We start from the raw sequence: 16,039 nt of genomic DNA, 5'->3' as shown, positions 1-16,039 counted from the left end.
ACAAAGTTTATGATGTTCAACTATAATGACAAAATAAACTAAGTGATTAAAGTGGAAATTTCAAGATTAAATTTGACATTTTGAGCTTTTTTCCCCACTGTGTTCCATTTTTTTTTTCTTTTCTCTGTACCCTAATAAGCTTTCATATGACACTCAGACAGTGGGCTACGACTCACCTTTTCACTGCAACTTTGATATCTGACTTCTTTTTTATTTCGGACACTGTGCGACTTTGTGAACTTGAGCTTTTGAGTTTCTCCGACACTCTATGTCACTCGATCAACTTCCTTTTGTTGTTTATACCACTGTTTCAACCAACAAATAGTACATTTTTCCTTGCCTTCACTTGGCATTTGCTGAAATTCTTCTGTTTCCCCCCATGCTTTTGCAATTGTCTTTTCACAGAACGCTGAGTTCAAGGGCTATTTATATTGATTTGCATATTCAAAGAGGCGTAATTCTGGGAGGAGTTTCAGGAGTGGCAGCAGGCGCATTACTTTTCACACTGAATGAGATTTATGGAGTGGAAGTATGTGGAAGCTGGCGAACGCACAGATTTATGCATCTGGATTTTTTTGTGCGTACGCACATTTCCGCTTTTGTACTTACGCCATGTTTTAGTGTAAATTCTGCGGATGGCATTATGCATGAGGCCCCTGGTTTTTATAGCTTTTATGTTTGTGCCCCAGTAATAAAATTGAAAATTAGGTAGAGCCATGCCACCTTCTCATTTAAGTAGTTGTAGTGTTGCCCTTTGGATGTGTGGATATTTCGAATTCCAAATAAATGAGGTTATGAATGAATCTAATTTTTTTTTAAATGATTTGTTAATGTATATGGGAATGTTTTGAAATAGAAACAGAAGCTTAGGTACGATCTTCATCTTGATCGTGTTAATTCTCCCTGCTAAAGTAAGATGGAGGGTAGACCCTCTATGTACGTCTTTTTTAATTTTCATGCAAACAAAATTTTGTTGAAAAACAGCTTAGATATTTAAACTGATTGGCAATGATAAAAGGAAAGGCATTCAATCTAATGCTATTTGCTAGAGAATTCATTGGAAAAAGCACACTTCTATTTAAATAAATTTTGAGTCCAGATATCTTTTGAAATTTTGCTAGTATAGTTTGGGCTGCAAGCACTGAATTTTGTAGGTCTGATATATACAGTACCATCTCATCTGCATATAGTGATATTTTCTGTTCAAGAACTTCTCTGAAAGTCCCTTTTATCTCTGATGCATTTCAAATGCGAACAGACAATGGCTAAATGGTGATTGCAAATAGCAGTGGTGACAAGGGGCATATTTTTCTAGTACCACGTTCTACTCTGAAGTAGTGTGACATAGTGTTGTTAATACAAACTAAAGCTTTTGGACTGGTTTACAGTAGTTTGAACTGTATTTGTCTGGGCCAACTCCAAATTTATGCAAAGTGGTGAATAGGTAATCCCATTCAACCATGTCAAATGCTTTTTCTGTATCCAAAGATAATAAGATCTCTGGGCTGTTGGACTTTATGGGTGAATATATAACATTAAATAGGCATAGTAGATTGGAAGCTAAATGTCTACCTTTAATCCGGTTTGGTCTTGTGATATTACTGAAGGGAGCACTTTCTCAGTCCTTCTAACTAGGACTTTGCAGAATATCCTAACATCATTGTTCAGAAGTGAGATTGGTCTGTATGAAGCACATTTTAATAAGTCCATATTTTTCTTAGAAAAAACAATAATTAATGCTTGGCAAAAAGTTTGAGGTAGAATTTTATTGTCTCTGGCTTCTATAAGTGTTGCTGATAAAAGGGGAGCTAACTTAACTGAGAAATTCTTGTAAAATTCAGTGGGCAGCCATCTGGACCTGGTGCTTTCCCACTCTGAAGTGAGTTTATAGTGCCTAGTAATTCTGATAGTGTCAGAGGTCTATCCAATTCCTCTGCACTGAAAGAATCTTGCTGTGGTATCCATAATGTATCAAAAAACACATTCTTTAAACTGAGTAGATTTTAAGGACTGACAGTAGTCTCTAAATGTGTGGATTATATTTTTATGGCCAATGATTCTATCTCCATCTGTGGTGGTGATTACTGATATTGTATTGTAAACTTCCTGCTTGTGGATTTGTTGAGCTAAGATCTTATTAACCTTCTCTCCATGTTCCTTGTAATGATGTCGCTATTTAAAAAAGAGTTGTTCTGTTTCTTTTGTTGTCAAAAGGTTGAGTTCTGATTGCAAAGCCTGTATTTTGCTAAAAAGTGCCTCATTTAGAGACCTAGCATGTTCTTGATCTAGTTTGGTAATTTCACTGATTAACTCTAAAGCTTTCTTGGTTTCCAATTTATTTTTGTGGGAGTGATATGAGATAATCTGTCCTCTTAAAAATGCCTACAGAGTTTCCCAGATTAGTACTGCAGAAACCTCTGAGGATGTGTTTGTCTCTGAAAAAAAATCAATTTGATTGGATATAAATTCTGTACAATTCTCGTCAGCTGATAGAAGGAAATTAAGATGCCAGCTGTGAGTTGAGAATGTGGGGTATATTGATGATCGCTACACAATCAGAGGGGCATGGTCAGAGATAACAATAGCATCGTATTTGCAAGATTTCATCGTGGGCAAGAAATTGTTATCTATAAAGAAATAATCAATTCTTGAGTAACAATGATGTACTGGTAAGAAGGAATAAGGTCTTAATTATGGGTTTAGAAATCTCCATGGGTTTGATAAAACTGTGTGATTTTTGCAGTGTTAGATGTTGTCATTCCTGTAGCTGAAGACCTATCCAGGTCTGAATTTAAAACACAATTAAAGTCTCCGGCTATTATAATATTGCGAGTGGTTAAATTAGGAATCGATTCAAATACATTTTGGATAAAGCCTCTATTATCCACATTGGATGCATAGATATTTATCAAAATCACTTTACAATTGAATAAATTATGCATCACCATCACATATCACTCTTCTGGATCATATACTATATCTGATACTACAACATGAAATTGTTCTATGAATCAAGATTTCCACATTGGGAATCTATCAATTAAGATTTCCCATAATGAAAAGGCTTTGACACCATTTAGTTCTACTTTTGGCAATTTGCATAATTAATTACTATATTTACGCGTGTACCACGCACACATTTTTTCCCAAAAATTAGCATTAGAAAATCAGGTGTGTGTCATACTCGAGAAAATGTAATTCTGTAATGTTTACTTCTTCTGCTTGGGCTCGCTCTCTCACTTGCTTGCTCACGCACTCTCTCTCTCTCTCTTTCTCTCGCGCTCTCTCTCTCTAAACACTTTCTATACAATCACAACATGCGTCGTACATGGGGCAAAACGATTTTCGCAATTTTCTTTGTAAAAATTATGGTGCGGGTCTTACACAAGGGCGCGTGGTACACGAGTAAATACAGTATTTATATTTTATGGTTCACAACTGGATCTTCCACACGTTTCAGACTTTCATCCGCTTTCATCACAGAATCGTCCTAAGATCCTCTTGTCTAATTGCAAAACTATCTGTCGTGTTTAACACTGATAGTATATGTGTACTTGAGCTGCAAACTATCAGCAAATCAAGACTAAATGTCATAGCAGTATGTATTTTTCAGCTGTCAAATTGGAACAAAGGTGAGTATTAACACTTTGAACATAAGGTACGAGTTAAGTCGTATCTCATTGAGCCTGTCAAAACGTTATATATAAGAGAAGTCATATCTGATCACTACAGGCACAGCCAGCTTGCAGGTGAGCTTTACTGCTGTGTTTCAGTTACCTACTATAGTGTTGTCATCGAGTGGATAGCCATAGATGTTTTTCTTTTTGTTGGCAACAGCTTGCGAAAAATAGTGCTCTAAATAGACAGTCTGTAGTTACGTTGTTGTAAAAAAAGGTTTAAAGTTTCTGATTTTTTGAAACAGCTAGAATTATTGCAAGAGGAAAAATGTGGATGATAATGACAGTGATTAAGAAAGTGACAATCAACTGAATGATCTGCAACAAGTAGGCCCTGGTACTGATCTAAATAGCTGCTCAAAGGCGTTTCTTCATCACAAGGCATCCAACTTGTTCCGATTGTCAAGACAGTGGTACATGGAGTGGACATTCTTTTGCCCATTGAGTGCCAACAGTCAACAACTACCAAATATGTTGTGTGCAACAAGCATGAACAGTGAAAAGAAACATGTTATATTAGTGGCACATGTGCTTCTAAGCCTACACTCTGCTAGGTGCCATGCTTCAAGTTCTATCATTCAAATGCAGACTTTTAGTCATGTAATTAACAGTTTCTTTACATTTTTGATAGTAACTATTGATAATGAAACCGTTTCTTTTTATAGAGTTCATTATTTATCATATATTCATAGACCTATACTGCAGTGTCCTGATAAATGATAAATGGCCTGGCAGTCAATGTATTAAACCACAGTGTGAGCAGGTCTATCCAACTTAGTGTATTGGTGAATGTTAATAACTATATGGACAATACACGTCCTGTTGTAATATGAAATAGCATGAATATCCAAATACATAAATTGGAGCCATTACAAAACATATGAAACATAAAACATCTAATTATAGCATCCATCCTGATTTGTCTCTGTCATTATCCATGATTCCAGAAAAAACAAAACAGTGGTTTTGGAAAGCCAGTTTTGGTTTAATTTTGTCTACAACAACAATTACATTTATTTATATATCATATTTTCATACACAAAGTGCTTTATTGTCCGGCATAATTTCAAACTATGGTCAGATAGCTGTTTAGGACAGGAAAATAAAATCTTCAGTTGGACGGGATGTTGGGGAAAATATACCTGTGTGTTTCCAAGGTCAAAGGTGTTTTTCTTTTCTTGTAACTCTTTCTTTGTCATCCTGTAAAGCACTTTGAGCAACAAATTTTGTATGAAAATGTGCTATAGAATTAAATGTTGCACTGTTGCTGTTATCCAAATAAATTGCTCATATTATTTGGAATATTAAGTGATCGAGTGCCACATATTTTATCTTTTAAGAAAGTTTTCCATTGTTTTGCTTAATGCTGTTTATCTTCCTTTGCAAGACAACACTAGCGTAGCGCTAAGTGATCTGTTCAACATTATAAAGGAATTAGAACATTTACTTTCTGAGGGATTATATATTATTACTTGGGAAATTTAAGAAACATTTGCCATAAAATTTATTAACATTTCGCCAGGCCCACCAGGGTTGCTAACACTCTGGATCATTATCCATCAATCCATTATCCAACCCGCTATATCCTAACTACATTATTATACTCATAAAAGATGCATACTACTTATACATCATACAATCAGATTATCTCCTTGTACTCATGCTTCCAGATTACAAGCAGTGAGTGAAACAGGAGTAACCAATAAGAAAAGTGGTTTAGTGGTGAACTACTTAATTGCTTTGATTCAGCAAATTATGAATTCTTGAGAATTCTCGGGTGAGCTGAATAAATTTGTAACTGTCATAAAACGATTCATCAAAAAATTGCAGATAATTCTGTGTCTACAAAAACAATCTGAATTTTTTTAAATAAAAAATCATGGATTGGCAAAATTTACTAAAGACTCATAGCACAGGATGTCAGGCCAGCAATAACAAAACATGTAAGAAATGCTATTATAAGCTCAACAAACTAATTAAAATAGCACACCATTTTGGGCATAAGATGAAATAATAGCAGCAGTCATAATGTACATAAACTTTGGCAGGGTCCACAGATGCTTCTAGATTGCATACTAAAGCCCAAAACATTTGCATCTAAATTGTATCTCGTGGATGGATGTTAGTGCTTTTTAGATCCATGTTAATCACAATAACAAGCTGACTTTCATGCAGTTTTTGTCAACACTGCAATCTTTAGGGTCTCACCATGTTTCCCACCTGCTTCAAAAAGACAAGTGTTTCACGAAGCTGTTAAAACAGATGTGAGTTAAGGGAATGCACTTTTATGTGGTTAACAACTTTAATGATATCATTCAAACCACTATGAAGTTCAGGTGACATTTTTTGTTTAGTCAGCATTTTTGTGTGAATGACACAGTGCATGGACTCACATTCAGGTCCATGTAGTGAAACCAGAAAACCACTCAGTCATAGCAGCAGCTTCATCCGTGCATACACTGACATAAAAGGACCGATTCAGTTTTCTTGATTAGTAATCATTCAAAGACTTAAATAGTTCTGCAGCCATGGTGTTGGTTGGCAACAATAATGCACATAACATATTCTTATACACATCATTCTGAAATGTATATTGCACAAAAACAAGCATTATTGCCTTGTTGTCAACATCAGTAGACTTGTCAACCTGAATTACGTACCATGTTGATTCATAAATAGCCTCTAACAATTGTGCTTCAAAGTCCTACGCTATTTCATCGAATCGTCTAGTGGTGGTGCTAGCTAAATCAGAAACCTGTGGTACCTTTTGCACTGCAGCCTCTCCTAAAAGTTCATAAAAAATGTCCTTAGCAGCAGGCAGGATCAACTCTTCTACAATAGTAAAAGGCTTCTTAGCCTTAGGAATATGGCTAACCACTAAGTACAGTATGATGCTCTCAGTGCAGACAGATTTGTTGTTGTGGTGGCCTTCAATAATTGCTTCTATCCTTCATGTTTACATTTTTTCTTTCAAAAAACTCCAAAGGCTTGTCTTTTAATGCAGGGTGCATTGTCTCTATGTGTCAAAGCTGTTTTGAAGGCACCATGGCGTCATTGGATAGCCGGTCTCTACCTATTAAACAGAACGGACTTGGAGTATGTGACTCACCTGTCACGAAAGTCTATAGCGAATTAAAACTGTTACTGAAACAAGTGTGGGAAAGAGGTACAAATGGAAGTGATGGGGAGATGATCTGGTCATTTTTTAAATAAACCACCAACCACCCTGCAGACGCCGACAGTCAATTGTTGGGCAGGACTTCTTGGTTATTTTGTGTGTTTAAAAATGACTTTTATTTTGGTAATTAGATGTTTCTTCATTCCAGTTATATACCAGGCATTGGTGCAGTACATCCATATAAGGCAATACAAATTTCCAGTAGATTGAATTAGACTGTTTGACAGCCAGACTCAGGACTGCCATTATTTATTGGTTGTGTGGCATACTGCCCTGCGGCTCAGTACCAAATGATCCACGGCCTTGTACCGGTCTGTGGCCCAGTGGTTCGGTACTGCTGATGTACCACACTAGTAGCACGTAGACTTATCTTGGCTTAACTGGAAATGCCCCAAACCCTCTTATATAATTCAGTGAATATGTGACATTTTATATCATCTCAAATTAGAAAAAATCAAATTCTCTATTAAAGGATATGCTGTGGCCTGTAGGGGTGATCTTTCAGTGTACAAACCCAAAAAAATGCCACAGAAACAAAAATAAAAGGTAAAAATTGTTTTATTACAACTGATAAAGGAGGGTGCAGGGCTTTGGAGGCAAAACACAAAAATAAAATAGAGGTAGCAGAGTAAAAATGAAAAACCCTTCATAATATACAAAACATTTTTAAAAACACAGAAAAAATGAATTAATCCAGTTTTTGTGTAAGAAAGCCGGCCTTTGATTTATTCTCTTATGCTATTAATTTTTTTTATTACATTTCAAAAGATTTTTTTTCTGTTCATGTCTCTCTTTTTTCTCTTTCATTTGGTTTCTTTTTTCTCTTTGGTTTTTATATTTTTATTTTGTTTTCTCTGGACTAATTTTGAAGTAAATTGTTGTATCTGTATAAAGCAAATTGTTGATTTTTTTTCTTCTTGCCTACACAAGAAAGGACAAATAAAAACCGTCTAAAGAATTCCACAAGGAAACATTATTCAGTTCAAATGATTTCTGGGGTCACATGTATAAAACATGCTTACACATGGAAACGTGTGTTATGGGGTAAAACATCTGTAAATTTTGGACTATATTTTAATTAAATTTTCTTGAAGATTGAACTTAATACTTGCTTGGACAGTTAAGATCAAGGGCAATTTGTTTTCCTAAATCACAGTACCATTTGTTTGAACTGACCAGCAATTCAGGAGATTCCTCAGGCTATTGATTACTTTAAAACCTGAGATCTGGGACAAGTTGCTAAATTGGTTTACAGCCTGGGAAAGGAAGACATGCCAGTAGTACTAAGCAACATCAAAATTTTTATTGTTTGGGAAAACAGACAAGTGAATTCATTCATCATATTGACAGCCACCCAATTGGAATATCTAATAAGCAGATCTTGCAAAACCCACCTTCTGAATTTTATAATACATATGTCTTGGCTAAAGAACGACATCAGAAGAAGAGAACAGAGCAATGTCAACATTTGGCCTTTTACATCCGATCATCAGAAAAGCATCTAATGAACAACTACAAGTGCTAGATAATAAGCCGCCTGCGACATTCATCCTTGTCATCTTTACTTTTTTGTAAGCTTTTTCTAAAGACTATATATCCAGACATTTCTATCAGTTCTATTTTCTATTATTCTTTGTTGCACTGGTATTATTATTATTCCTATAATAATTAACATGCTGCTTTTAAGTTTCTATGCTTTTTCTTAATGTTTAGAGTGATTGAGGTAATAAGGTAAATTTCTTTGATCACCTGGAGCAGTGTGGAAGTGCCATATGATCCAAGCTGCAAAGTTTACTGAGCTGCGGACGAAGAGCTCTGTCCAGTAATGAACAGTGCTTTAAAGTAAAACATTCACTGGTTGATAAATGGCCTATAGCCAGGGATGTTGAGCCTTTGTATGTTTCAATATACTGTATTGTTGGAGATCAAAAGTAATATTTAGGTCTGAGATATATGTAAGACATTGCACGTTGTTCGAGGCTATGATAAGTAAGTCTCTTGGAGTACTAGGGAAAGTGGACTGTGCATGTGTTATTCATACAGTACTTGTGTGGGTTAAAGTGCTAGAGAATAACGTGCATGTGTTTACGTCTTTCATACAGTACTTTTGTGGTTAGGGTCTGTGTGTATTGTAAACTATGGTCGGCTGTTCATCCCGGCCAATACCCCCACACCACTAAATGGAGCCCTTCCGGCATCATGGAGGTGCCCCGAATGCCAGCAGGGCATCATGGATATTGAAGTTTTCTTTCACAGCCCTGCTGGATACCATGGGGGCCATAATGGGACGCTGCAGGGAGGCTCAGAGACTTTTATGTGCCTTATACCCCGGAAGGACGTCCTGGTCACAGGGACAGAGGAAATGACGTACTTCCGGGATGAAAAAGAAGAGTTTTTGATCTGACCAGGAAGTGCTAGGAAGTCACATGGACTGAGGGTTCAGAAGCACTTCCGGGTCAAGGACTATAAAGGACTCTGGGAAATCCTAGACAAACAAGCTGAACTGGGTGGCAGGGTGGCAACGTGTCTGGGAGAGAGAGATTATTGATTATTGTAGGAGTATTGTTTTTTTGTATGAGTATTGTGGAGAGGAGCATGCTTTGTGCACATTATTATTATAATAAATCCAAACTTTGGACTTTTACCTGGTGTCTGACGTATTCTCTGAGGGTTCAAGGGAGTGATAGCGCCACTATCTGTCACAGTACGCATATATCTAGGCAAATGTGTGTTAATCATAAAGTGCAACAGTAGACCACCCCAGTAATGAACTTGATGATTATACTTACCCTTAAAGAAAATAGGTAAAGGGTAAGTAGAGGGAAATACCACGATAATGCAATGTGTAAGCCAAAACCTGGGATTTATAAAACAAGAATGTGAAAAGTGGCTTAACGTTACAGCAAATTTCAATCCTATGCAGACTTTTTTGGTGCTGCCATTTTAGAGACTCCAGGTGGCAGGACAATGAAGTGAACAGAAAATCTCATTTCATTGCACATTTTAATGATGTGTTGCCTTCAAATTTTGATGCTCTTGAAGTAATTATATCACAGTTAACTGACATGTTCTATGAATACAGCTGTCTTCAGCATTGGTAATGAAGCCTAATACATAGATTTAATGTTAATTGCCTTAGTGTGTAGCCTCTCTATTTTTTTATAAAAAGGGTGCTGTGTGTTATCTGACACAACTGGCAATGGCTGCGTCAGCTCTTTTTTTGCAGGCTATGGAAGGAACGTGTTTTCATGGATCACAATGATTTTTTCACTGATTTAGACTTACAGCCATCCTCTTAGAATTGTGTGCTGAACCGGAACATACATTACAGAGACCGTCAAATAGAAATCATGCGATTCCTGTTTCTTTACAGGCTGTAACAACTGTAGGGTATTAGGCAACTGGCTGACCAGTTGGGAATCTCGCTGTCATCCCTGAGCAATGTCATGTCATCTGTTTGGGATGGTATGATTAAGATGCTACCCAGCTATATACAATTTCCTTTCAGTCAGGGTGAGCATCCTGAGATCAAAATGCAATCTGCAGATATTGCTGATTTTTTAATGCAATCAGCTCAATTGACTGCACACTGGTTGCAATAATGGCGCCATCATAGCTATTGGAGGAGTCTGACATTTAGGTTTGAAGGGCCAAACCAACTATAAAAAAAATGCATTTTTTTAGAGTCTCAACTGTACTACTAAATATTTACATAACACCTTAAGTCAAATATGGTAATTTGTTTGTAATATACATTTTCAATATGAAGTAAGCCTTTTTTACATTAACACATTTAAAACTTCAAACTTATGAAATAGATTACAATATTTAAATGACTGAAAAGGTTGTGTTTTAAGTTAAGTTTGTATTATAACTGTGGCAAAATATGCACTTTCTTATTTTAACAAATTAGAAAATGCATTTATAGCAACAGCATAATATTTAGGTGTGACTTAGTTAACTGATTTGAAAGTTGGGGCATCTTCTGTTATTTATTTTCTTCTTCAAAGAGATAAATATCACATTTTTTTTTTTAAATATTTTGTCACAAGGATGAGTGTGATAGAGGTTTGCTATTTGTTCTGACAGAGGCTTTGCTGCCATTTCAATTCCTCATGCTGAATGCTGAGGATTGGTTTTGCTGACAGGAATGGCTATTGGATGTGTAAAGGAGGAAAATACTGAATACAAAACATGCAAGCTGAAATAACCTTTCTCAAGCTAAATCAGAAACAGTGATCTGTAATTGAAATTGTGCAGAGTAGTTCTCTATCTGTTTTAAAGGTTGTTGACATGCAAGAGGGAGTTGCTTTGGTCAGGATTGATTATTTTATTTGTTGATCTATCCATCCTCTAAACCTGCATATCCAGGGAAACAGGCAACTGGAGCTTATCCCAGCAAGCAATGGGCACCAGCAGGAACAACCACTGATAGGGCATCTGCTTATTACAGGGTTGACACACAGACACACACACACATCAGGGGACAATTTAGCATCACCAATTCACCTAACCTGCATTTCTTTGGTAGGAGCGACGACAACGCCGATGAAGACCTCGGCATGTTTCAGCTATGTGGGCGAGGGTTCAAGGCTAGAACACCACCATCGGCACAGGCGAGCATCCCAATCCAGAACTAGTTCGACCCTCTCCGCGTCCCCAGTTTGCCTTCAACCCCGGGTGATGTAATCATGGTAGGTGATTCGATTGTACGAAACCTCAATATCACATGCCCTAATTGAAAATCTTTTGTTTCTTGTTTTCCCGGTGCTCGAGTCCGAGATGTGATGAGACGGGCACCGACCATCTACGAGAAGCACAAGAGGGCAGTTGGATCCATTATTTTGCACGCCGGCGTAAACGACATAAGGTTCCGACAGTCATTGGTTCTCAAGGCTGACTTCGCAGCACTAGTTAAAGACTTGAAGGAGAGGACCCCATCCACAAAAATTTTCATCTCGGGTCCACTACCTCTCGTCAGATGATCAAATGAATACTACAGTCGTCTGCTGGGTTTAAACAACTGGCTGAGAGGCTTCTGCGAGACTCAAGACATCGGGTTTATTGACAACTGGGACCTCTTTTGGGAAAGGCCGCGCTTCTTCAAGCGGGATGGACTGCATCCGAATAGATTTGGCGCCCGGGTCCTCTCCGAAAACATCGCTAAGGTAATTCGTCTATCTTGACTGTCTATTTCTACTTTAAACCCCTTCCGTAATGCTACTGCTTTGCTAGGACATAATGGCTTAACACAGTCTTTAATAATCTAATAATCTTAATGCATGTAAAAAATCTAGGCAGTGCGGCATAAACACCAATAATTTAATTGCAATTACTACTTTAGATCAACAATGCATTAAAACTATAAAAACAGATTGTAGATTACATAAAAAATACACACAGAGCGGTGTTAACAAAAATAACTTAGTTTTTGTTCTAAATACCAATAACGCGCATAGAATTTAGCTCTGCCCCTCCTAAACATTAAATATGGCACAGCGTTAACTAACAAGAATTTTTTATAAACAATCTTATTAGTGATAGAAACATTGATTTTATTGCACTAAGTGAAACGTGGCTTAACTCAGATGGCGCGGCTGTTTTAATCGAATCTGCGCCTCCGGATTACAGTTTTACTCGTGCAGACCGCCAGGGAAAAAAGGGGGGCAGCTTGGCAAACATTTACTTGAGCCGATTAAAATGTAAAGATGTTAGTTTTGGTAAATTTAAGTCCTTTGAGTATCTCGCCATTGTTATTCATGGAGATTCTCACGTGCTAGTATTATCCGTGTATAGATCTCCTAAATATAACGCGTCTTTCTTTGAAGAATTCTCTGACTTAATGTCAATTTTAATTCCGAACTATGACACACTCTTAATAGTCGGCGACTTTAACTTTCATATCGACAATCAGTGTGACCAAAAAGTAAAAGAATTCATGAACCTCCTGGACTCTTTTGATTTGAGACAGCTCGTTAATCAGCCTACACATAAAGCAGGTCATACGTTAGACTTAGTGATTGCTAAAGGACTTAAAGTTGATTTAAAGCAGGTCATTGATATTGGTCTATCAGACCATTTCCTTCTACTATTTAATATAGAAATAATGATAGAAAACATTCATGAGAAGCATTTTGTTAAAAAACGCTTCTTTGACTCATCAGCAGCTTTAAAACTTCAAACATTCTAAGCAATCAGTCCGTTTATAGTGCCAACTATAATAGGGAGGATAATGTAAATAGTAAAGTGGAAAACTTTAATTCTAAAGTAAGAGCTGCTGTTGACATAGTTGCACCTAAAAAGACAGTTAAAAATCTTCTAGCATTGTTATTCCATGGAAGACCCAAAGAGTGTCTGATTTAAAAAGAACATGTCATAGAGCTGAGTATAAATGGAGGAAAACTAAACTAACTATCCACTATGAGATATTGAAGGTTAAAATAACAGAATACAATAACACTGTCCGTCTTGAGAGGCGCTGCTATTTCTCTAATATTATAAATAACAATGCTAGTAATCTCAGAGTCTTATTTTCTACAATTGATCATCTGTTAAACCCAGGTAACACAAAGGAATGCCCCCAGAATACTTCCAGTGAAACCTGTGAGAACATTGCTTTATTTTTCAATCAGCTATGCTGATGACACACAGCTGTACTTATCTATAGCACCTGATGACTCCAACTCTTTCGATACACTAACACAATGTCTTACTGGTATTTCTGAATGGATGAATAGTAATTTTCTCAAACTAAATAAAGAGAAAACTGAAATTTTAGTAATTGGCAATAATGGATTCAATGAGGTTATCAGAAATAAACTTGATGCATTAGGATTGAAAGTTAAGACGGAAGTAAAAAACTTTGGGGTAACTGTTGACTGTAAACTGAATTTTAAATCGCATATTCATCAGACCACTAGGACAGCATTTTTTCACTTAAGAAACATATCAAAAGTTAGACCTCTTATATCATTGAAAGATGCTGAGAAATTAATTCACGCTTTTGTTTTCAGTCGACTAGATTACTGTAACGCACTCCTCTCAGGACTACCCAAAAAAGACATAAATCATTTGCAACGAGTACAGAATGCAGCTGCTAGAATCCTAACTAGGAAAAGAAAATCCGAGCACATCTCTCCAGTTTTGATGTCACTACACTGGTTACCTGTGTCATAGATGATTGACTTTAAAATTCTGCTTATGGTTTATAAAGCCTTAAAAAAATCTCGGTCCATCTTATATATCGGAATGTCTGACACCCTAAATTACATATCGTAACCTTAGATCCTCAAATGAGCATCTCCTTAGAATTCCAAAAGCTAAACTTAAAAGAAGTGGTGAGGCGGCTTTCTGCTGTTATGCACCTAAAATCTGGAATAGCAGTCTGATACAGTGGAGCACTTTAAAACACTGCTGAAAACATATTACTTTAACATGGCCTTTTTATAACTTCACTTTAACTTAATACTGATACTCTTTATGTTCAATTCATCATAATAACTATTCATAGTGGCTCTAAAATCCGTACTGACCCCAACTCTCTCTTCTGTTTCTTCTGCGCCACCACCACCTACTCAAAGCATCATGATGCTCCAACATTGATGGACTGAAAGCCAGAAGTCTACGTGACCATCATCATCAAGTCCTTCCATGAGAACCCTAAATACAAAGAGGACTGTTTCACTTATGTTAGGTAGATTGCCCAGAGGGGACTGGGCGGACTCATGGTCTGGATTCCCTACAGATTTTATTTTTTTTCTCCAGCCGCCTGGAGTTTTTTTTTGTATGAAAATGTGCTATATAAATAAATGTTGTTGTTGTTGTTGTTCCAGCTGTTTGAACCCATCCGTTCCTGTAGGGCTGCCTCAAATAGGATACCACCACCATAATGTTTGTGAAGACTTGCATCACATCGCTGGCTGTTATTTTTCTTGTTATTTTTTTGCTTTTACAAATCCTACAGTTACACAGAGTTCACTATTGGTGTTCCAACACTTTTTCATTGTCTGCCGTTTGTCTTACTTTTACTAATATTGTGAAATTGCCACTGCTCTAATTAGACATGCAAGTAAATGTTTCATTGCACTATTAACACAACAAACTATGAAAACATGACAATAAATTTGACTTGACTTGACTTACGAAACCTCAAGAACGTATTTCTTTGGTCCTCAGAAGATGTGGTTTTAGTTCCTAGGGCCTACTTGTCATTTTTTTTCAGATCTGTTGACCATCAATATGATTTCCTTGTGATTCCAGTTGTCCAGAATCTCTGTCAGTATGAATCTTGCTTTAGCAAGATTTATACTAATATTGTTACATTTTTTGAGGTTTAGTCCATGTTTGATTAACAGCAATAGACAGCATTAGGATATTGTGTCATTTATTATTAGTAGAAACAATTGTCTGTCTTGGGCCGTCCAGTCTGCTGTATTAAAGGATCATCATTATTTGAATTATGCTTCCAAGAAAAAGAATTCCACTGATAATTTCTCAGCTGCCTTAAATTATGTTGATAATACAGGGGGCCTTTTAGCCATCCATTGAACCAAAATAAAAAAAACAGGTATTAAAATTAAGTTTATATTATTAGAATAAAGGAAAAAAGCATTAAAGTACAAAAATCCTGCTGCATTTCAGAGGCTGCTTTCATAAGATCTTAGCCTTTATTTGTCTGGTGAGATGTCTGACATATCTGTCCATCTATATGTTCCTTCAACTAGCATCCATCTTATCTCTGACATTCCACTCCTCTAAATTCTCTATACTCGGTTCCACCCACCAGACAAACCTCATAGTGCTTATCTCCTGACTCCAGGTTCAACGATGGACTTGTGGTAAGCAGCTTTTGTAGAGCCCAGCAGTGGACAAACTTGTATAAATGTCGTTGATTTTAGATATATGATGAGTTAACTCTGTTGCCCTTCTGGTCTGCAATGTATTTTAGTATAAAACTTAGGAAATTATCCTTCTCCTTAGATATATTTAAGTTAAAGTTTTCAACACTGTATGTCATTATACAGACTTGAATGGTGTTACAAAGGTAATGCTTGTAGTGAGAAGTCAAGCAAAATGTCACCTTTTATTGGCTAACTCAAAAGATTACATCTGGCCTGAGTTGCCTCGAAAGCTTGCATATTGTAATCTTTTTAGTTAGCCAATAAAAGGTGTCATTTTGCTTGAC

The sequence above is a fragment of the Polypterus senegalus genome, chromosome 7 (assembly GCF_016835505.1).
Source record: "Polypterus senegalus isolate Bchr_013 chromosome 7, ASM1683550v1, whole genome shotgun sequence".
NCBI classification, from domain to species: domain Eukaryota; kingdom Metazoa; phylum Chordata; class Cladistia; order Polypteriformes; family Polypteridae; genus Polypterus; species Polypterus senegalus.
Note: the sequence above shows the minus strand (reverse complement) of the source record.